Raw genomic sequence first — 25,652 nt, 5'->3', positions numbered from 1 at the left:
TTTAATCCTCCTCTGCTGAGATCTTCACAGATTGAATCTCTTCTTTTCTCTTCAGTCGATTTCATCTAAGACTGTGTCTGAAGTCAGTTGTAGTTCTTGTGTTTCTGCTTGTCTCTTTTTCTGTTCTCTTCTTTCCTTCAGGGATTCTGCTTGTTAACAGGCTTATTAAGGATGAGATGACTCTATATTTAATATACACAGATTTTGTGGCTCAGATAAGGTCCAGTTCTGGTTTATTTCTTTGCTCTTGGCTGACATGTGGCATTGCTATGGCCTGCTTGTGGCCCAGATCTGGCAAACAGGAGTGGCCCACCCAAGTGCCGTCATTCCACGCTGCATGTGGGCCAGATCCGCATTCCACAAGTGCCAGATGTGGGCCGGATCTGGGCCGAAACAATGTTGCTATCTGGGTTGGTGCGCCCACCAAACGAAACAAAGAGCTGCTCCGAGCGCCTGAAGGCGGCGGAGCGCGTAATGTAAACTCTCAGCGCCCTGACAGGGCAGAGGAGGTTATTATCGCCCTCGCTACCGGATGCTGGCAGAGCCGATAGAGAGATGGCGGGATGAAGATGAAGGGAGTGCCAATCACCTTGGGGACATAACTGTGTCTCGGTTTGAGGATGACTTTAGAGTCATTTGGTCCAAACTCGAGACACGCGGCGCTAACAGACAGTGCGTGTAGATCCCCCACATGTTTGACTGATGACAGGGCTATCAGAAAAACGGTTTTGAGCGAAAGGTATTTTAGATCCACGGAATCTAATGGTTCAAAGGGATGTGTTTTCAGGGCCTCTAGGACCAAGGAAAGATCCCAAATAGGAACCGACGGGGGCCGTGGGGGATTCATCCTCCTGGCTCCTCTAAGGAAGCGGATGATGAGCTCGTTCCTTCCTATTGACTGGCCGCGTGTCGATTCTGCGAACGCTGCAATAGCCGCAACATACACTTTGAGCGTGGAGGGGGACCTGCCCTCGTCCAATAGCTCTTGAAGGAAGCAAAGCACCCATGAGACCCCACAAGTTCTTGGGTCTAGATTTTTGTCGGCACACCATGAGGAGAACACAGACCATTTAGACGCGTATAGCCTTCTCGTAGAAGGAGCTCTACACTGCGTGATCGTGTTCACAACCCCTTCTGGCAAGGCAACAGGTATCCGTTGATTATCCACGCATGCAGAGACCAACGCTCTGGATGGGGATGCCAAATTGAGCCGCCGGCTTGAGAGAGAATATCTCTCCTCACCGGAATCGGCCATGGGGCCACGTGTCAAATCCCGGGTCACTTTATCCGTGTATTTTCCGGAATCTCTGTGTGAAAGGGGCTCTGGTGAAGTGCCAAGGCTGCATCTAAATTATCCCGGCTAGATAGTGGACACAGGAATCTTTAAGTCGAGTGAAATAAATCTACTGCACTCAGGTGATTCATTCAGAGAATGAAGCAGTTGCTGCTTCGGATGTCACGTGATTGTTCCGTACCAAAGCAACCTTCAGAGCAGTGGTTCAAATGGAATTGTAGTTAATAGTTTGAAGCACGTATCAAAGCTTCAGTGTCAGACTGCCATCCCTACTGGCAAACAAAATTCCCAGTAAGTTGCAGTAAATTTTACAGTATTTTATTTATTTTTTTCAGTGCATTATTCAGGCATCTGAATGAAAGAAGTGGTTGTTGTTTTGAATGGCTTCTCTCCAAAAATAAATCAATCACATTGTAGTTGTATCAATATAAATGAATGCATGAATGACCAAATGGTTTAGAAATTCTACACAGTAAATTCCACAGTGTTAAATCAACACTGCTCAGAGCAAATATGGTCCCACTCTACAGAGTGTTAAAGTAACACTAAAGCGGTGTTAAAGTTAATGAGATAATTAAGTGATTAATTTAGTGATGATTGAACATTATTGAAGACACCTGCAGTTAACAAGCAGAATCACTGAAGGAGAAAAGCACAAATTGTAAGCCACCGTTATGGTGATGGGTGTTTGCTTTAGTTGGGCTCTTGACCCTTATATGCTTACTTTAGAGTTAATTTGGCTGTTGTATCTGAGTTATAACTGCCAAATGAACAAAGAAAAAAAAAAGTGATCTGATGGTGTTGGTTATATTATGAAATTCATCATTTGAACTTGATCACTGAACTCATTATGATCCTTATTTCTGACTTAGATTTATGTTGTTGGTTACAAAATAACTGTGAATCTGCATAAATATCCAGAATTTTTTATATAATATAAAGGATTTCTTAAAAGTTGTTTAAAACAAAAAAATCTTTCCTTTAGGCACACACAGACGTCAAGATTCAGTCTATGCATCTCAACAATGGTGACGAGCAGAATATTCAATTAGGGAAAGTAAATTAAATAGACAATTCAGATCATAATTTATTCATACCGCAATGCATGATGGGAGCCATTAATGAGTTGTGATTGGTGGCAGCCACTGCAACATGCTTTATTATTGTCACCATTGTTGAGATTCACAGGCCGATTATTGATGTCTGTGTTTCTAAATAAATTAATTTGAAAGTGTTTTGATCAGAACAATGTTTATGAAATATTTTGGATTGTAAGTAAAGTATTGATAATCATATGCTGTTAAAATCACAAAGCTGCTGGTAACAAGATAAACCAAACTATCTCTAAGTTTCATTTTTCAGATCACAGCATGATTATGTCAAAACATAACCAACACTATCAGATCACACTTTTACTTCGTTCATTTGACTGTTATACATCAATAACAGCAGACAAACAACAGTAAAATTTAAAGTAAACATATAAGGGTCAAGAGCCCAACTAAAGCAAACACCCATCACCATAATGGTAACTTACAATTTATGATTTTCTCCTTCAGTGATTCTGCTTGTTAACATCAGGTGTCTTCAATAATGCTCAAACATCACTAAATTAATCACTTAATTATCTCATTAACTTTAACACCGCTTTAGTGTTACTTTAACACTCTGTAGAGTGGGACCATATTTGCTCTGAGCAGTGTTGATTTAACACTGTGGAATTTACTGTGTAGAGGTTTCAAGAGAAAGAAAAGACATTTCTCCCAAACGGATCCTAACATGCAAAAATTTATTAGAGTTTGAGTGACTTTCTTTCTGTAGCTCTAAACCAAAAAGCATAATTTATGTGTTACATTAACAACTTTACTCCAGCTCCCAAACAGATCAAGACAACATGAAGTAACGTGAAGGATAAGCATACAGACAAATAAAATAAAAAGCAAATAACACGGTTTAGACTTACACAGAATAGCAGAGATGAGAGGATGAGTTTTTATAAAACCTGAAATATGAAGAAAAAGTCAATAAAAACAATTTTATTTGTATTGGATTGAGTCTGAGAAAAATACATTCATCATACGTTCACAGTTCATAAGGGTTTTGGGGCGATGAGAGCCAACCTTTAAACACAAGAAGAATACTCACCTTTATGAAAGGAAGCCATTGTCAGTTTTGACAGTCCAGTTTATTTGTTTATTAAAAAAACAGTTCAGAGGACGAGTTTCCTTTAGAGTTAGAGAATAAACAAATTAGCCATTGCATTGACGTATGACTTTAAAAAAGTTATTTTTGTTTCAAACACACATCCGACAAAGCAACAGGCCCACATCTGGCACCCGTGAAAAGATGATCTAGCCCACATGCAGTGTGGAATGAAGGCCCTTGGGCAGCTCACTCCTGTTTGCCAGATCTGGGCCACAAGCAGGCCATAGCAATGCCACATGTCAGCCAAGAGCAAATAAATAAACCAGAACTGAACCTTATATGAGCCACAAAAGCTGTGTATATTAAATAAAGAGTCATCTCAGCCTTACTAAGCCTGTTAACAAGCAGAATCACTGAAGGAAAGAAGAGAACAGAAAAAGAGACGAACAGAAACACAAGAACTACAACTGACTTCAGCCACAGCCTTAGATGAAATCAACTGAAGAGAAAAGAAGACATTAAATATGTGAAGATCTCAGCAGAGGAGGATTAAACAACGCCACAAACAGCATTACCAGCTTCACTTATTACTAACCAGACTGACTTTATTTCTGTCAGATGTCTACAGAGGTTAGAGGTTTAACTCTAATGTTTCATTTGAAGTCACCGTAATGATGATTAGTGTTTCCATTAGTTGGGCTCTTAACTCTTCTTATATTTATTGTCTTTTTATCGGCTGTGACTGTGTTTGTCAAACACATTTGCAGCAGCAAAGAAAGCTAAAGTGAAATGAGATCAGGTGATGATGGTTTCTTGTTGATTGCTTTAAAATCATCATGATATAGACTGATTCACTGATGTCTTTTGCTTCTAATAATTGTGTTGTTCCATTAATATATTCACATCACAAACACTGTGTTACTGCAGCATGAGATCCAGCAATATGATTAGAATCAGTTAGAAGATCAGTTTACTGCTCCTGATCATGTTGGAGTCCGCACGATCACAAATCGTAAATTTCAAACATGATTGATATTTACAAATCTTGATCGGGCTGCCTCTGACGGGATACCTGCGATAGCCAATGAGAGCGAGCAAGTTGGTCACCAACTGGATGTTGTGTGCTTCTATACCTGAAACTTGGCAGCCACAAACATGCCACGACAGTGGGGTATTGAGAAAGAAGATCACCCATATTCTTATTTTCTCTGCTTTTCTTCATGTAAAACTAAATTCATGGCAGGAGAACCCGCTTTCCAATCCATTTGTTTTTCTTCTCAAGTCACGTTTGATCTCACGACTCTCCGTAAAATCTCGTCTCACTGTGAAAATGTTACACTCGACAGGTGTGTGGTGTCGCACGCCGGACTAATCTTCTAGTGTGTGCATTCAGAGTAGGGCTGTGCGATATATATCGTGAGATTGTTATGCGCATCTCGTCAGTAAAGCCGGTTCCTTGATTAGTAGTAAATCACCATCACCTGCTTTCAGATGGAGCGGCATTTAGGGCTGATGAGAGAATTAAGTGATTAATTTAGTGATGATTGAGCATTATTGAAGACACCTGATGTTAACAAGCAGAATCACTGAAGAAGAAAATCACAAATTGTAAGTTACCATTAAGGTGATGGGTGTTTGCTTTAGTTGGGCTCTAGACCATTATTTGTTTACTTTAATATTTACTGTTGTTTGTCTGCTGTTAATGATTTATAACAGTTAAATGAACAAAGTAAAATGTTATCTTATAGTGTTGGTTATGTTTTGGCATAATCATGCTGTGATCTGAAAAAGGAAACATATTAAGATAGTTTGGTTTTATTTGTTAGCAGCAGTTTAGTGATTCTTCAGCCTATGATTATCAGTACTTTACTTATAATTCAAAATATTTAATAAACATTGTTCTGATCAAAAGACATTCAGATAAATTCATTTAAAACCCAGACATCAATAATCAGCATGTGAATCTCAACAATGGTGACAATAATAAAGCATATTTGCAGTGGCTGCCACCAATCACAACTCATTAAAACTCATTAATGGCTCCCATCATGCATTGCGGTATGAATAAATTATGATCTGAATAGTCTATGTAATTTACTTTTCCTAATTGAATATTCTGCTCCTCACCATTGTTGAGATGCATAGACTGAATCTTGAAATCTGTGTGTGCCTAAAAGAATGATTTTTTTTTTTTTTAAGCAACTTTTAAGAAATCCTTTATATTATATCAAAAATTCTGGCCATTTATGCAGATTCATTAACCAACAACATAAATCGAAGTCAGAAAGAAGGATTTTAATGAGTTCAGTGATCAAGTTCAAATGATGATTGTCATAACATAACCAACACCATTAGATCACTTTTTTCTTTGTTCAACTGGTGATTATAATTCAGAAACAACAGACAAACAAAATCTAAAGTTAATAATATATGGGTCAAGATTCCAACTAAAGCAACCATTGATCGTCATAACGGTAACTTACAATTTGAGATTTTCTCCTTCAGTGATTCTGCTTGTTAACATCAGGTGTCTTCAATAATGTTCAATCATCACTAAATTAATCACTTAATTATCTCATTAACTTCAACACTCTTGAGTGTGGACTCATACACTCCCAGGAGTGTTAATTTAACACTGGAGTTTTTGCTGTGTACAAAGAGCCGTAGTTAACTGACAAGCTGAGCCATATCGCATTAATTATCGCTGGCGATACGTCCGCGATATTAATGCGATATGGCTCAGCTTGTCAGTTAACTACACTGTTAGACCTTACCGGGTTTTTTTACAGTAAAATACTGGCAACACTGTTGCCAGTAATTTACTGTTAATTGTACAGTTCTTCACTGCAATCTACAGTTTGTTTCTGTAAAAATGCACTAAATTAAAATTCAAGTTAACTAATTTCACTTGCAGAAAACGACTGCCTTAAATTGACCAACTGTCATTTAAATGTATTAACTAAAATTTACAATGCATTAATAATGTGAGCAAAGTATTACTGTGAACTTATTTCATTTGTAACCACAACAAAACTTTTTGTAAATAAAGAGATTTCCACTGGACCAGCAACTACACAGTCACCGCCTGTTAAATAAAGCAATATGCAGCATATCATCAATGTTTGCAGATCTTCTCCTGGACTGAAACACAGGCTCTACTCTTCTGCACAACGGTGACCCAAAAAACAAGATTTTACAGTAAACTACTGGCAACAGTGTTGCCAGTATAAACCTGTTTTATAACTTACAGTTTATTACTGTTAAAATAAATGTTGTGGGTGTGTCTTTTTATCTTACACTGTTAACCCTTTCAACCCCACAGGGAAATCCACACTAAAAAAAGAGTAAAAAGTAACATTGACAGTGTTGCAGTGAGATAATTAAGTGTGATTGATGAGCATTACTGATGAACACCTGCTGTTAACAAGCAGAATCACTGAAGGAAAGAGGAACACAATAACATAAAATAGAGAAACACAAGAACTACAACTGACTTCCAGCCATTACACATTATTACACTTATTATTAACCAGTATGGCTTTATTTCTGTCATACATCTACAGAAGTTGTTATTGAGATGTTTAATTGAAAATGTTTGGTTTGAAGTTACCATTATAGAGATCAGTGCTTGCTTTAGTTGGGTTCTGGACCATTGACTTCTTAACATTAGTTTTTCTTTTGCTGCTTGAGCTATTTTTGTGCAAGTCACAATTGTGCACAAACACAGTTTGTGAATGATTGCGATTATGATGACAAAAATCATCATTATATTGCATGTTCATTCTCTAAAGAATTCATTCTCATTCGTTCAGAATTTAAAATTCGTTTATTCCTCAATCAAGAGTGTTACATTACCACCACTGTGAAATAACAGCAATACATTACAATGACTCATTTTTTTTAACACATCATAAATAAACCAAAAAAAAAACAGAGCTCCACTGTTATTTAGAAACACAGAGATATCACAATTTAGCACATGAATCTCAACAATGGTGGCAATATTTATTTTTTATTCATGCAGCAGTGCATGCTGGGAGTTTTATACTATCCTGGAACCCAGCATGCATTGCGACATGAAACTTTTGATTGTCACCATTGTTGAGATTCATATGCTGATTGTTGATGTCTGTGTGTGTCTGAGTCGAGCAGGAATTCAAAAAGTTTTAATGCGCTATATGATTATGATATTCTTCAGAAGACCTGATAACAAAAATATTGATTTCATGTTGTAGATTCACAGATATATGGTAAATATGAAATACCCATAAATTCAAAGAATATATACAGGAAAGATCAGAGAATCAGACACGTCCAGAATGATTGTGACATCATCTCAAAAGCCAAAAACACCTGATCATCTTCCTCTTGACTTTTTCTTGCCATAACAAATGTGTTTTATAAACTCACTGTTACAGCAGCCAGAGAGAGATGAATGGTAAGAAGTCAAGGGACAAGAGACCAACTAAAGCAAATACTGATCTCCATTATGGTTACAAAAAACTTTATTATTAACTAAATCTCTGTTAATTCTCAACAAAAACTTTTGTACATGTATGAAAGAAATAATCGTAAACTGGTTTGTAAACTGGTTTCACACTCAGTGGCTGGAAGTCAGTTGTAGTTCTTGTGTTTCTCTGTTTTTCTGTTCTTGTTTCTCAGTCCTACAGTGATTCTGCTTATCAGGTGTTCATCAGTGTCTCAATTCACTCACTTCTTTTCATTCACTCTGTCAAGTGGACTATATTAGTGAACTAATGTAGGGAATAGTGAATGAGGGTATAGGGTGTGATTGGGAAAACAGCCTCTGAGTGTCGATTTTGAGCACTGTTGATTTACAGTATATTCCTGTAGGCTATTTTTGTTTTCTACGGTATATTACTGTTTTAATGGAAAATGGTATGATACTGTCAGAATTAGGCCTTTTTTTACAGCAAGGGTTAACAGTGTACGGCTCTTTGTAGTAAATGCCGCTCCATCTGAAAGCAGGTGATGGCGATTTACTACTAATCAAGGAACCGGCTTTACTGATGAGATGCGCATAACAATCTCACGATATATATCGCACAGCCCTAATTCAGAGGATTATAAAACAAAAAATTGGTTGAGACTGCCCTTATGTTTGTGGTATAACAGACATTTGGGTTAACTTTGGTTAACATTTGAAAATCTTCTAGTGTTTCCCAGGCCTAAGACTGTGGCTGGAAGTCAGTTATTGTGTTTATCTTTTCTTCAATGATTCTGCTTGTTATCATCAGGTGTCTTCAATAATCAAACAATCATCACTCAATTAATCACTTAATTATTTAATTAACTAACACTGCTTCAGTTTTACTTAACAGCAGTGTTACTGCTGGTGGTGTTAATTTAACACTGGGGAATTACTGTGATGCTCTTGTGTTGACCAAATATGACTAAATGACCAAATACGAATCATCTTAGAATCACAAGCTCTTTCCCAAAAACTTCTGAACTGAAAATTGGTGTAGATCTACAAGTGCTCTGGAGTTATTTATAAAGTTTCATCCTTAAAAATGTTAAAGGACTTACAGTTCTGTCCTGGTCAAAGCATAACTATTCAACCATAACTACACACAAATCAATTATAACTACAAAACTGTAACTACACACACATCAATACATGCATTTGACATAAAGAGACTGATGAGAATCATGATAAGTAGAAAGAATATCTTACTTGATATAAGCAACAGTGATCCTCACCCGACACGACCAACTGCTAAACAAAAAAAAAAATTTTGTGTTCAGATGTTTGTAGATAAGTTATTAGTCCATCCTGATAAAGTAACATGAGAACAAGTCCACTGTTTCCTCATCAAATTCAAATTCAAATACAAATTTATACATTAAAAAAACACCCAGATATCCAGTTCCTTCTCAGTGTATTGTCAGATTTTCCACACAGTACTATGTGTATTTTGCAATCAGTTTATTTTTTTTATTTTTTTTGTTTAGCTTTAACCCACAGTGGCAGCAGCTGGTAATTTATGTGTTTTTTGTTTGTTTGTTTTTTTCAGCATGACGTGAAGACTGTATAGTCCAGGGGTCAGAATGTAAAAGTCCTGCCACATGTTTATTCCACACAGCAAAATCCCCAGTGTTAAATGAACCCTTTAGGAGCCAGAGGTTTTTTCCTAAAACGTTCGATTTTGACATCTTAATTTCAAAAGGCTTTATCTTAAAAGTGATAAAGATACACAGCAAAAACTCCAATGTTAAATTAACACTCCTGGGAGTATATATGAGACCACACTTGTAGAGTGTAAAGTGTTCAAATATGAGTGTTAAAGTTAATGAGATAATTAAGTGATTAATTGAGTGATGATTGATCATTATTGAAGACACCTGATGTTAACAAGCAGAATCACTGAAGGAGAAAATCACAAATTGTAAGCCACCGTTATGGTGATTATTGTTTGCTTTAGTTGGGCTCTTGACCCTTATGTTATTAACTTTAGATATTGTTTGGCTGTTGTATCTGAGTTATAACTGCCAGATGAACAAAGAAAAAAAGTGATCTGATGGTGTTGGTTATATTATGACAATCGTCATTTGAACTTGATCATTGAACTCATATTTCTGACTTAGATTTATGTTGTTGGTTACAGCATAACTGTGATTCTGCATAAATATCCAGAATTTTAGATATAATACAAAGGACTTCTTAAAAGTTGTTTTGAAAAAAAAAAAATCTTTATTTTAGGCACACAAAGACATCAAGATTCAGTCTATGCATCTCAACAATGGTGACGAGCAGAATATTCAATTAGGAAAAGTAAATTACATACACAATTCAGATCATTCATACCGCAATGCATGATGGGAGCCATTAATGAGTTGTGATTGGTGGCAGCCACTGCAACATGCTTTATTATTGTCACCATTGTTGAGATTCACAGGCTGATTATTGATGTCTGTGTTTCTAAATATATTAATTAATTTGAAAGTCTTTTGATCAGAACAATGTTTATTAAATATTTTGGATTACATGAAAAATACTGAAAATCATATGCTGTAGAATCACAGAGCTGCTGTAATTTACAAATCCAAACTATCTCAATAAGTTTAGTCTTTCAGATCACATTTTTTCTTTGTTCATCTGACTGTTATAAATCAATAACAGCAGACAAGCAACATTTAAAGTAAACATGTAAGGGTCAAGAACCCAACTAAAGCAAACACCCATCACCATAATGGTGGCTTACAATTTGTGATTTTCTCCATCAGTGATTCTGCTTGTTAACATCAGGTGTCTTCAGTAATGATCAATTATCACTCAATTAATCACTTAATTATCTCATTAACTTTAACACTCTTGAGTGTTAATTTAACACTCATATTTTAACACTTTACACTCTACAAGTGTGGTCTCATATATACTCCCAGGAGTGTTAATTTAACACTGGAGTTTTTGCTGTGTAGAGACTTTCTGTAAATGAGAGAAATATTAAGGATGACCCAAAGTTTATGTAGGGATTACATTTTCCCATCTAATTTGCATATTATGACGTCATATGGTGGCGGCCATCTTGGATTATAGAATTTTCATGAAAAGTCACATGTTTAAATGATAAAATGCAGCACTTCTTTCCCCCCAAAATGTCCCTCACCTTCTGTATGCTATATTGCACAATACTGAATGCTCAGGTAAATAGTAAGTAGTAAACAAACTGTGTAAATCATTACTAATAAATGGTAGATACAAACCGAATGCATGTAGCGGTTGGCCTTTTGCTGTAGAGATTTTCCATTTACTACATACAGTAGGCACTCTGATTCCATGTATGGGGCACATATATATTATTCATATGACACACAAACACAAGTAGACAAGACCTGTTTAGTTCAAAAGCTCACTCGCCACGGCAAGACACAGATCATGAGTGAGATGACGAGACAAGACGAGAGACAATGACTACGTTTACATGCAGCCAATAACCCGGTCGCGCACGGCCATGTAAACACCGGCAAAAACCCGGATATGCTCATATCCCGGTTTTTAAAAACCCGGATATTATCCCTGCCCAGCCAGCAGAGCCACGTGGGGCCCAAATGGGTTTGACCTGGGCTATCTAACTTTTGCACCCAGTTTCCATGTAGGCCCCACATGGGTTTGCCCAGATGAAATGAACACTGCTTAGTGTGCACACTACAGGCTGTTTAATGTAACACTTAATCAGTGTTGGAGGTAATGAGATAATTAAGTGATTGAATAATGATTTTGTATTAGTGAAGAACACCTGCTGTCAACAAGCAGAATCACTGAAGGAAAGAGAAACACAAGAACTACTTCCAGCCACAGCCTTGGATGAAATCAACTGAAGATAAAATACATTACATCTCTCAAGATCTCATTAAACAACTCCAAAATAGGGCTGGGCGATTTAAATCGCGATATTGTTATGCGCATCTCATCAGTAATGCCGGTTCCTTGATTAGTAGTAAATCGCCATCACCTGCTTTCAGATGGAGCGGCATTTACTACAAAGAGCCGTAGTTAACTGACAAGCTGAGCCAAATCACATCAATATCGCGGACGTATCGCCAGCGATATTTAATGCGATATGGCTCAGCTTGTCAGTTAACTACGGCTCTTTGTATACAGCAAAAACTCCAGTGTTAAATTAACACCCCTGGGAGTGTATGACTCCACACTCAAGAGTGTTTAAGTTAATGAGATAACTAAGTGATTAATTTAGTGATGATTGAGCATTATTGAAGACACCTGATGTTAACAAGTAGAATCGCTGAAGGAGAAAATCGCAAATTGTAAGTTACCATTATTGTGATGGGTAGTTGCTTTAGTTGGGCTCTGACCCTTTCATGTGTACTTTAGATTTTGTTTAGATTTGTGTACTTTGGCGGTTGTATCTGAGTTAAAACTGCCAGTTGAACAAAGAAAAAAAAGTGGTCTTTGTTGGTTATATTATGACAATCATCATTTGAACTTGATCACTGAGCTCATTAAGATCCTTCTTTCTGACTTCGATTTATGTTGTTGGTTACAGCATAACTGTGAATCTGAATAAATGGCCAGAATTTTTGATATAAAGGATTTCTTAAAACTTGTTTAAAAAAGAAATCATTCTTTTAGGCACACACAGATGTCAAGATTCAGTCTATGCATCTAAACAATGGTGAGGAGCAGAATATTCAATGAGGAAAAGTAAATTACATAGACAATTCAGATCATAATTTATTCATACCGCAATGCATGATGGGAGCCATTAATGAGTTGTGATTGGTGGCAGCCACTGCAACATGCTTTATTATTGTCACCACCATTGTTGAGATTCACAGGCTGATTATTGATGTCTGAACGTCTTTTTGATTAGAGCAATGTTTATTAAATATTTTGAATTATAAGTAAAGTCCTGATAATCATAGGCTGAAGAATCACAAAACTGCTGCTAACAAGTTAAATCTAACTATCTTAATATGTTTCACTTTTCAGATCACAGTATGATTATGTCAAAACATAACCAACACTATAAGATAACATTTTACTTTGTTCATTTAACTGTTATAAATCAATAACAGCAGACAAACAACAGTAAATATTAAAGTAAACATATAATGGTCTAGAGCCCAACTAAAGCAAACACCCATCACCTTAATGGTAACTTACAATTTGTGCTTTTCTTCTTCAGTGATTCTGCTTGTTAACATCAGGTATCTTCAATAATGCTCAATCATCACTAAATGAATCACTTAATTATCTTCTCAGCCCTAAATGCCGCTCCATCTGAAAGCAGGTGATGGTGATTTACTACTAAATCAAGGAACCGGCTTTACTGACGAGATGCGCATAACAATATCGCGATTTAAATCGCCCAGCCCTACTCCACAAACAGCATTACCAGCTTCACTTATTACTAACCAGACTGACTTTATTTCTGTCCGACATCTTCAGAAGTTCGTATTGAGAATTAAGAATTAAGAAGAGGCTTAGATGTTGATTACTTATTTGAAAGTAATAGTTTGATTTGATGTTACCATTGTGGCGATCAGTGTGTGCTTTAGTCAGGCTCTTGACTTTTTAACATTTGTTTTCCTCAGGCAGCTGTATCTGTTTGTTATGATGAGAACAGCAAGAGAACACATAATCAGAAGCTGTAAGCTGATTGATGATAAGAATATAATCATCATATATTGGCTTAACTCGTTGATATTATGTGGGAGGTTTCTCTGGGTAGTATGTTATTAATTCTGTTTTATTGTTGTGATTCTACAGCAAGAGAATAATAGAATTTAATCAGAACATCAAACGATTTTTAACACACCATTTACATATTTTGGGCTCCTGTGAGTTTTACTCGCACACAGACATCAAGAATCAGCATATGAATCTCAACAATGGTGACATGCAATGGTGACAGTGCAATGCATTCTGGGAGCCATGGATAAGTTTCGCATGATGCACCCAGAATGCATTGCAGCATGAAGCATGTCACCATTGTTGAGATTCATATGCTGATTCTTGATGTCTGTGTGTGAGTAAAACTCTCAGGAGCCCAAAATATGTAAATGGTGTGTTAAAAATCATTTGATGTTCTGATTAAATTCTATTATTCTCTTGCTGTAGAATCACAACAATAAAACAGAGTTAATAACATACTACCCATATAAACCTCCCACATAATATCAACGAGTTAAGCCAATATATGATGATTATATTCTTATCATCAATCAGTTTACAGCATCTGATTATATGTTCTCTTGCTGTTCTCACCATAACAAACAGATGTCAAAAAGTCAAAAGCCTGACTAAAGCACACACTGATCGCCACAATGGTAACATCAAATCAAACTATTACTTTCAAATAAGTAATCAACATCTAAGCCTCTTCTTAATTCTTAATTCTCAATACGAACTTCTGAAGATGTCGGACAGAAATAAAGTCAGTCTGGTTAGTAATAAGTGAAGCTGGTAATGCTGTTTGTGGAGTTGTTTAACACTAGAAGTGCCAGAATTCCATAACTACTAGAACTGCCGCAAGCGGTCATTTTGACCGCTAGATTCCAAACTCTATATCTTTAACCCTTTCATGCATGAATTATGATACCCTCAGTCAGGATTTTTTTCCTATGTGTTTTTATTGCTCTTAGGGCATGAAAAACAAGAATTGATTTTTATTTTATTTTTTTACAAATTTTTCAAAGAGATCTTCAGATGTCCACTTGAGTGGACAGCATGCGGTTGGTTTAAACTGAAGATATACTGTATTAAATATAAGACAATAATCAAACAGATAAAGTATGTGAATTTAACAAACTAATCAATGCAATTATATCAAATAATGTGAAAACTATAAAATATATACAAAAAATATAAATGCAAAATATTGCAATGGCTTCATACAACTTCATACAAGTTGCACTTTGCGTATCTTTGATATCAGAACATGAGGACGTGATTCCATCAGAATTTTCTACAGCCTGTCAAGGTACAACTGTGGAAACCACTCAGATGCTCCCTCCAGTGCACCAGAGTATGGAGATTTACCCTTATTAGCTGATAATTCTGATTATGTTCAAGATGGACATGCACATTTCTATCATAGCCCTCCTCTGAGAAAACCTAGCGATACGTTTTTTCAATCTCATCTGAAATGATCAGTGTTGGGGGTAACGCATTACAAGTAACATGCATTACCTAATCAGATTACTTTTTGATCTAACAAGTAATTAACTACAAGTAATATGCATTACCTAATCAGATTACTTTTTGATGTAACGAGTAAAGAAACGCATTACAAGTAACATGCATTACCTAATCAGATTACTTTTTGATGTAACGAGTAAAGAAACGCATTACAAGTAACATGCATTACGTAATCAGATTACTTTTTGATGTTATGAGTAAAAAAACACATTACAATAACGCACATTACATAATCAGATTACTTTTTGATGTTATGAGAAAGGAAACGCATTACAAGTAACATGCATTATGAAATCAGATTACTTTTTGATGTTATGAGTAAAAAATGCATTACAATAACATGCATTATAAAATCAGATTACTTTTTGATCTAACAAGTAAAGTAATGCATTACAAGTGTCATACATTATGTAATCACATGACTTTTTTCGATGTCAATGAAAATTACATTCTAATAATACAAATACATTTATTTACAGTAGAAAAAGTCAATGCATATTAAGTTTTTAAGTTTTAAATTTCAAAAACAATATTCACATTATAATTATGAATTGTATCTGAAATATAGCCATTGCATGCATGACGTCCACTACAGTGGACATGTGATTAATCAGAGTTTTCTCTCAATCTAAAATCAAAACTTGGAAAATGTTACTGTGATATGACTCATTAGATATTGCTTTATGCTGCAATATTTTTTTTACCTACAAGAGTCTCCTAGGATAGAAGGAATGGGTGGATATTCTGGAGCAACTTGGCATGTCTGACTGACCCTTGGCCATCTTGGTTTGGAGGGGGAAAAAATCGAAACACAAAGGCTTGCCACTTGGTTGCAATTTATAGGATGATGCACCAGGGTCCAATGAAGAGATTGATGTGCAACTTTGCCATAAAAACCCGTGCAAATTCAAGAAAATGCTTTTTTAATAGCTGTCCACTGTAGTGACCACTATGCGTGAAATGATACATACCCAATTGAGAGATTAATGCATTTATTGTATTAGGATATATTTTAAAAACAAAACAACACCAAACTGTACATTTAAACAAGTTTAATTATACATTTATAAATAATATCTGTAGATGTCCTGAACAAAATAACGGAGTAGCCTATGTTTTCATGTTTCCACTGTTCGATCGCGCCCGCGCCCGCCGACACACACACACACACACCATATTACAGCATTGCAGTCTTGACATTGCAGCCTGTTCATTATAGCCATAATAAAATAGTCAACCTAACATATAAAAATTCCACTGCTCTGTTTATATACACTGTTAGACCTTACCGGGTTTTTTTACAGTAAAATACTGGCAACACTGTTGCCAGTAATTTACTGTTAATTGTACAGTTCTTCACTGCAATCTACAGTTTGTTTCTGTAAAAATGCACTAAATTAAAATTCAAGTTAACTAATTTCACTTGCAGAAAACAACTGCCTTAAATTGACCAACTGTCATTTAAATGTATTAACTAAAATTTACAATGCATTAATAATGTGAGCAAAGTATTACTGTGAACTTATTTCATTTGTAACCACAACAAAACTTTTTGTAAATAAAGAGATTTCCACTGGACCAGCAACTACACAGTCACCGCCTGTTAAATAAAGCAATATGCAGCATATCATCAATGTTTGCAGATCTTCTCCTGGACTGAAACACAGGCTCTACTCTTCTGCACAACGGTGACCCAAAAAACACGATTTTACAGTAAACTACTGGCAACAGTGTTGCCAGTATAAACCTGTTTTATAACTTACAGTTTATTACTGTTAAAATAAATGTTGTGGGTGTGTCTTTTTATCTTACACTGTTAACCCTTTCAACCCCACAGGGAAATCCACACTAAAAAAAGAGTAAAAAGTAACATTGACAGTGTTGCAGTGAGATAATTAAGTGTGATTGATGAGCATTACTGATGAACACCTGCTGTTAACAAGCAGAATCACTGAAGGAAAGAGGAACACAATAACATAAAATAGAGAAACACAAGAACTACAACTGACTTCCAGCCATTACACATTATTACACTTATTATTAACCAGTATGGCTTTATTTCTGTCATACATCTACAGAAGTTGTTATTGAGATGTTTAATTGAAAATGTTTGGTTTGAAGTTACCATTATAGAGATCAGTGCTTGCTTTAGTTGGGTTCTGGACCATTGACTTCTTAACATTAGTTTTTCTTTTGCTGCTTGAGCTGTTTTTGTGCAAGTCACAATTGTGCACATACACAGTTTGTGAATGATTGCGATTATGATGACAAAAATCATCATTATATTGCATGTTCATTCTCTAAAGAATTCATTCTCATTCGTTCAGAATTTAAAATTTGTTTATTCCTCAATCAAGAGTGTTACATTACCACCACTGTGAAATAACAGCAATACATTACAATGACTCATTTTTTTTAACACATCATAAATAAACCAAAAAAAAAAACAGAGCTCCACTGTTATTTAGAAACACAGAGATATCACAATTTAGCACATGAATCTCAACAATGGTGGCAATATTTATTTTTTATTTTTTATTCATGCAGCAGTGCATGCTGGGAGTTTTATACTATCCTGGAACCCAGCATGCATTGCGACATGAAACTTTTGATTGTCACCATTGTTGAGATTCATATGCTGATTGTTGATGTCTGTGTGTGTCTGAGTCGAGCAGGAATTCAAAAAGTTTTAATGCGCTATATGATTATGATATTCTTCAGAAGACCTGATAACAAAAATATTGATTTCATGTTGTAGATTCACAGATATATGGTAAATATGAAATACCCATAAATTCAAAGAATATATACAGGAAAGATCAGAGAATCAGACACGTCCAGAATGATTGTGACATCATCTCAAAAGCCAAAAACACCTGATCATCTTCCTCTTGACTTTTTCTTGCCATAACAAATGTGTTTTATAAACTCACTGTTACAGCAGCCAGAGAGAGATGAATGGTAAGAAGTCAAGGGACAAGAGACCAACTAAAGCAAATACTGATCTCCATTATGGTTACAAAAAACTTTATTATTAACTAAATCTCTGTTAATTCTCAACAAAAACTTTTGTACATGTATGAAAGAAATAATCGTAAACTGGTTTGTAAACTGGTTTCACACTCAGTGGCTGGAAGTCAGTTGTAGTTCTTGTGTTTCTCTGTTTTTCTGTTCTTGTTTCTCTGTCCTTCAGTGATTCTGCTTATCAGGTGTTCATCAGTGTCTCAATTCACTCACTTCTTTTCATTCACTCTGTCAAGTGGACTATATTAGTGAACTAATGTAGGGAATAGTGAATGAGGGTATAGGGTGTGATTGGGAAAACAGCCTCTGAGTGTCGATTTTGAGCACTGTTGATTTACAGTATATTCCTGTAGGCTATTTTTGTTTTCTACGGTATATTACTGTTTTAATGGAAAATGGTATGATACTGTCAGAATTAGGCCTTTTTTTACAGCAAGGGTTAACAGTGTAGTCAGTATAGCCTCGTATAATTCGTACCATTTTGCACGTGTGAAGAGGATGATTTTTTCCGTCGATATTGGAACGTGAGTGAAGTACAAAGCCTATAATAAAGTAGTTTAGTTTAAAATAGTTTACCATCCAAATACATCGCAAATGTTGAAACATTTTGATTCTAATTAGAGAATTACGTGAGCCTAACGCCGCTTACTTTCACTTTCGCTTATAAAGTATTTCATTTTGCCTTGTTTATAGTTATTTTTTCATTCTTGTTCTGTTCTGAATATCATTACATTTAAATTATTTGTTGTTGAATATGTTTTGTGTATTTTTACCACATTTTATTGTTGTGTATATTGGTATAGCCTATAATAATACCGCGAAATTCAGTGCGGTCAATATGACCGTCTATGGCCGAAATAGGTAAATATGTTCATTTGTTTTTTTGCCTTATGTGCAATTTATATGAAAAACATTTTAAATGAAAATACAGACACTTTTAGGAAAAGTCAGGTACCGGCAGGATTTTATTTATTTTTTCAACAAAGTTATTGCAGATATAAAATTCAAAACGGTCAAAATGACGGCCATGGCACTTCTAGTGTTAATGAGATCTTGAGAGATTTAATGTATTTTATCTTCAGTTGATTTCATCCAAGGCTGTGGCTGGAAGTAGTTCTTGTGTTTCTCTTTCCTTCAGTGATTATGCTTGTTAACAGCAGGTGTTCTTCACTAATACAAAATCATTATTCAATCACTTAATTATCTCATTACCTCCAACACTGATTAAGTGTTACATTAAACAGCCTGTAGTGTGCACACTAAGCAGTGTTCATTTCATCTGGGCAAATCCATGTGGGGCCTACATGGAAACTGGGTGCAAAACTGGCTGGGTCCCAGTTAGATAGCCCAGGTCAAACCCATTTGGGCCCCACATGGCTCTGCTGGCTGGGTGGGGTACCCCTTTTCTAACCCGAATATTTGGTCATGTAAACGCGTATCGGCATATCCCCATCAAAAGGAACATTGATTTGTGTTCTGCGCATGTTCTATTCGCAAGGAATCTTGGTCTTTTGAGTAGAGACGGCGCATACAAAAACCCGCGTGCAGTATACCGGAAGTAAACAAGAAGTAGAGGTAAACATGGCGAGACGCAGCACAGCACCACACTTTTGGAGCGAGGAGGAAAGCGCAAACAAAGGTGATCGCTATCTGCCCCGAACTATTCATTACCCGCGTGCTGCTGCTGTTGTTGTTGCCTTTGGATACAGGAAGAAGAATCGGAAATGACGCACATTGCGTCTTAACGTTGTCCGTACGTCCAGACGCTAACCGTGTGTCGCCGTTTACATCGGGATATTGCCAATTGATTACAAATTCCATGTATACAGGAGTAACTCTCTCTACTCACGCATGTAAACGGGTTATTCCGAATGTTTCAGAAACCCAAATAGTGACCTTAACCCGACCATAACCCGATATTTGACAGCATGTAAAAGTAGTCAGTGTTAGTGTTTTTTTTTTGTGGTTTTTGTTGAAGTTTTTTTTTAGCTGACAAAGACGCACACATCACAAGGACATTTACAACTAAATTCCAGAAATCATCAGAGAGAAAGAGTGATAAAAAATCTAGGGGCGAATTGGCATTGGAGAGTTCTCTATCCCCCAGATATCCCACTGGCTGATCAAAGTGTGTGATCCAACTTTGGTACTCAAAGCCGGCATTCCCATCAGCTTGCGATAGACTATGCATAATAGCCTCTCTGCCCCGTGTCACACCGCCTCTGCTCCTGCTACGAGCAGCGCGCGCGCCGAGTGTGCACAGCTCGGACTACTGTCATTGTCATTGCGACTCTCCACCCTGCCTCCACGTTGCCCCCCTAACTGTCCTATGAATACTTCGACCTCATCTAACATACCCAGTGGCATTAGACAAAGTCTCCACCACAATACTGTCGCCGCCGCGATCACGGGAAGTTACATGGCTAGCGCTGTAAAAATCTCCCACCTCGTTCCCCACATCACTAACACGCCTGCTAACTTCGCGATGAACACTCCGATCCCGGGAAACATTGTTCCCACCACTGACATTGGGAAAAGGACCATCTAAAGTTACATTGGGCAAAAGATTCACCGTTTGTGCTTGGTGTAGGGCTACACTTTCACTTTCAGAATCACCGTCATCTTCTGAAGGCAGATATTCCCCTTCAGAATCAGGGTCCGCGAATAAAACACCCAACACTTCATTGCGGGTAAGCTTTATTGATGTCATTATATAATAATAATAATAATAATTGAATGCAAATACTCACTGACGTTGACAATATTGCACTGATAAAATGGCTCACTCGCACACTAGCTCCGCTTTTGTTCGCACTGATTCAATGCGCTCTAGCTCGTAGATTTTGTATAGAAGCATGACATTTTTTTGAGTCGGGGATGAAGTATAACATGTCTGCCATCTAGTGGAGGGGAGGTCGAACGAAATTTGACACCCTATTTGACAAAATCGGCCGTTTTATTCAGTGCCACATCTTGTCGAGTAAACTCGACCGTGGGGCCTAGAGGGTTAACACTCCTCAGTGTACATATGTGTCCAGAGTGTTAAAATTAACACTGAAGCAGTGTTTAAGTTAATGAGATCATTAAAGCAGGGCTCAGTAGTTTCGGGATTTCTTCGCTGTATTCTCGCTTTTTGCTTGCAGGTTTCTCTCTGGAGCTCCCCCCACAGCTTCGGAATAGATATTTGACAACACTGTTGTAAAAACTCGTTGGCGATTCTCAGACACCAGAGGCTACACAGTAAAATCCCCAGTGTTAAATTAACACTGCTCAGAGCACATATGGTCCCACTCTACATGGTGTTAAAGTAACACTGAAGCAGTGTTAAAGTTAATGAGACAATTAAGTGATTAATTGAGTGATGATTGAACATTATTGAAGACACCTGATGTTAACAAGCAGAATCACTGAAGGAGAAAATCTCAAATTGTAAGCCACCGTTATGGTGATGGGTGTTTGCTTTAGTTGGGCTCTTGACCCTTAAATTATTAACTTTAATGTTTGTTTGATTGCTGTATCTGACTTACAACTGCCAGATGAAGAAAAAAAGAAAAAAAGTGATCTGATGGTGTTGGTTATGTTATTACAATCATCATTTTAACTTTATGTTTTTGATTTATGTTGTTGGTTACAGCACAACTGTGATTCTGCATAAATATCCAGAATTTTAGATATAATATAAAGGATTTCTTAAAAGTAAAAAAAAAAAAACTTTTCTTATAGGCACACACAGACATAAAGATTCAGTCTATGCATCTCAACAATGGTGACAATTGGGAAAAGTAAAAAACATAGACAATTCAGATCATAATTTGTTCATACCGCAATGCATGATGGGAGCCATTAATGAGTTGTGATTGGTGGCAGCCACTGCAACATTTTTTATTATTGTCACCATTGTTGGGATTCACAGGCTGATTATTGATGTCTGTGTTTCTAAATTAATACATTTGAAAGTTTTTTGATCAGAACAATATTTATTAAATATATTGGATTATAAGAAAAATGCTGATAATCATATACTGTAGAATCAAAAAGCTGCTGCTAACAAGTTTCATTTTCGGATCACAGCATGATTATGTCAAAACATAACCAACACTATCAGATCACACTTTTTCTTTGTACATTTGACTGTTATGAATCAATAACAGCAGCCAAACAAAGTCTAAAATTAATAATATACAGTATGGGTCAAGAGCCCAACTAAAGCAAACACCCATCACCATAACGGTGGCTTACAATTTGAGATTTTCTCCTTCAGTGATTCTGCTTGTTAACATCAGGTGTCTTCAATAATGCTCAATCATCACTCAATTAATCACTTAATTGTCTCATTAACTTTAACACTGCTTCAGTGTTACTTTAACACCATGTAGAGTGGGACCATATGTGCTCTGAGCAGTGTTAATTTAACACTGGGGAATTTACTGTGTAGTAGATCAACGACATCAAAGCAGATGGGACATTCTTTAAAACGTCTTCTTCATTCGGGTTCGAACAGCGTGAGGGAGCGCAATAATGACAGCATTTTAGCAGATTTCTTTTGGCCGTAAAGCAATTGTTTACATCGCGAGACCACCTGATATCACGCGATACTTCCTGACACGGCCATATATATCATATAAAGGCTAGATGTCTCGTGCGCGCTGCTGGCCAGTGGAGGTCGACGTCCGCACACGGCGGCCATCATACCACAGTGTGCTCGCTCACTCGTAACATGGTGCATGTACTTTTAAATAACCATAACTTGCTCAATTTTCAACCGATTTTCAAACGGTTTGGTTTGTTATAAACGTCAGCGATATAGCTATGACACTGCATACATATGAATAATTATAACATAAATGTTCAAGCATTCGGAATTATAGCCACGTTAATAACGTTTGTAAGAAACCAAACCGTTTGTAAATCTGTCAAGATTTCAGCGAGATAAGAGGATTTTTGTGCATGCTGATCACTCACCTTAATTCACTGCTCCCCTGTGGTTAGATGGCCGCCGGTGATGCCGGAAGTGACTCTGCCTTAAGACATCTAGCCTTTATATGATATCTATGGACGCGGCGGCCGGCGGCCAGCCGGCTCAAAGTTGCAAGTGCGGATTTTCCGCTCACGGGCACCAGGGGGGTGCGAAACAACCATCATTCAACCCAAAATAAGTAATATAACCATTCCAATTACTCCGAAGCTGTTCAGTTAAGGTTAACAAGATACTTAGAGCACCTTTAAGTGATTAATTAAGTGATGATTGGCCATTAGTGGTGACACCTGATGATAACAAGCAGACTCACTGAAGGAAAGAGAAACAAGAACAGAAAAAAAGAGAAACACAAGAACTACTGACTTTGAACCATTATTGCACTTATTATTTTACCAGTTTGACTTTATTTCTGTCATACATCTACACACGGTCTTATTTAGATTTAACAGAAGTTTCGATGGTAATGTTTTATGGAATGTTTTGTTTCATGTCACCATTATGGTGATCAGTATTTGCTTTAGTTGGGCTCTTGACCCTTTACTTTTTAACATTCGTATTTCTTTGGCTGCTTCAACTCTGTGTTTATAAAGCACATTTGCTGTGGCAAAATAAACTATGATTTGGGCTGTGTTTCCCGAAAGTATTGCAAGCCTAATTTGAACGTACAAATAATTTGTTGCAGTTGGTCTGAGATCAAGTTAGGCTTAAGATGCTTTTGGAAAACACAGCCCTGGTTATGTTTCGATGATGAAATTACTAGTGACCTAATTCAATGATGTTACCCTTTATTATAAACTGATAATCCAAATGCTTTAATAATTTTTCACTACAGTAACCACTTCCAGGAATGTTTTAGAAATCTGAAGGCTTTAAAATCACACATAGGCATCAAGAATCTACATATGAATCTCAACAATGGTGACAATCAAACAAATGATTAATGTTGCAGTGCATGATGGGAGACACCAATCAGAACGCATCAATGGCTCACATCATGCATTGCAGCATGAATAAATTATGCAGCTGAATTGTCCTGTAATTTTCATTGTTTGCTTTTATTTTGCTATTGTTTTATGACTTTAGTAGCTTGTTTTGTGATGTTCAGAGTTGATCTGTTTGTCACTAGTTTGTTTATTGTCACCATTGTTGAGATTCATATGCTGATTCTTGATGTCTGTGTGTTTAACCCTCTGGGGACCAAGCTGTTTTTGAGGCCCTTGAGATGTTCTGACATGCTCTGACATTTGTGCTTTTTTCAGTTATTTATAAACATGTTAATGGCAAAGGTGTAAATTCACTCTATATAGCACAAACAGGCCTACCATAATATGCGAGCAACATGTATGTAGATGTTTGTATTTTTAAGAGAATAATGTTTATGCGTGGTTATTTAAAAAAATAAAAATGAAAGTTGCTGAAATAAGACCACAAAACTCATACAAAATATGTGCCCACAAGACTTTTGACTAATGGATGTTGTCCCTTTCAGTTCTAGCTTCAAAATTATGTGAAAATAGTCTTGCTTTATCGTTCACAAAAAAAAATACATTGATTTAAATGGTGTAAAACAGGTTTTGCTTGGAAAGCCAATATGCGAGGGGGAGGAGTAGTTTACACCTTAGTCCCACCCACTCTGCATAATGACTCTGCATAATTAGCCATTCATTCAGGTGTGACACTGACTGAGCCACAATGCAAAGAGCCACAATGCTCAGTCAGAGAAAAACTAATATTAAATAAGGAAAAGGGTCAAGAATCCAACTAAAGCAAACACTGACCACCATAATGGTAACTTGAAAAGAAAAATTCCATACATTACTGTCTAAACTTCTGTTGAATCTCAAGAACTTTTGTCAATGTATGACAGAAATAAAGTCAAACTGGTAATAATAAGTGCAACAATGTGTAATGACTCGAAGTCAGTTGTAGTTCTTGTGTTTCTCTTTTTTCTGTTATTGTTTTTTCTCTTTCCATCAATGATTCTGCTTATTAACATCAGGTATCTTCAATAATGCTCAATCATCACTTAATTAATCACTTAATTATCTCATTAACTTCAACACTGCTTCAGTACTAATTTTAACACCATGTGGTAGGGCTGTGCGATATATATCGTGAGATTGTTATGCGCATCTCGTCAGTAAAGCCGGTTCCTTGATTAGTAGTAAATCACCATCACCTGCTTTCAGATGGAGCGGCATTTAGGGCTGAGGAGATAATTAAGTGATTAATTTAGTGATGATTGAGCATTATTGAAGACACCTGATGTTAACAAGCAGAATCACTGAAGAAGAAAATCACAAATTGTAAGTTACCATTAAGGTGATGGGTGTTTGCTTTAGTTGGGCTCTAGACCATTATATCTTTACTCTAATATTTACTGTTGTTTGTTTGCTGTTATTAATTTATAACAGTTAAATGAACAAAGAAAAATGTTATGTTATAGAGTTGGTTATGTTTTGACATAATCATGCTGTGATCTGAAAAAGGAAACTTTTTGAGATAGTTTGGTTTAACTTGTTAGC

At 36.5% G+C, this 25,652-nt stretch overlaps 2 long non-coding RNA genes across 2 annotated transcripts in view; one reads left to right on the top strand and one right to left on the bottom strand.

Moving 5' to 3' along the window:
- The window catches only part of LOC309493958, a 179,022-nt gene that overhangs the window by 73,406 nt on the left and 79,964 nt on the right, over positions 1-25,652 (top strand). The gene's annotated exons all lie outside the window — the stretch shown is intronic.
- Positions 1-25,652, bottom strand: part of LOC309493978 — a 68,960-nt gene that overhangs the window by 12,402 nt on the left and 30,906 nt on the right. Inside the window, exons 2-3 of the long non-coding RNA XR_014204156.1 lie at positions 3,440-3,519; positions 3,258-3,296 (exon numbers count right to left, since the gene is read on the bottom strand). This is a non-coding gene — a long non-coding RNA (uncharacterized lncRNA). The remainder of the gene's footprint in view (positions 1-3,257; positions 3,297-3,439; positions 3,520-25,652) is intronic.

The sequence above is a fragment of the Leuciscus leuciscus genome, assembly GCF_965113295.1.
Source record: "Leuciscus leuciscus genome assembly, chromosome: 3".
Classification (NCBI taxonomy): domain Eukaryota; kingdom Metazoa; phylum Chordata; class Actinopteri; order Cypriniformes; family Leuciscidae; genus Leuciscus; species Leuciscus leuciscus.
The sequence above is the reverse complement of the archived record's forward strand: the minus strand, read 5'-3'. Positions and strand labels throughout refer to the sequence as shown.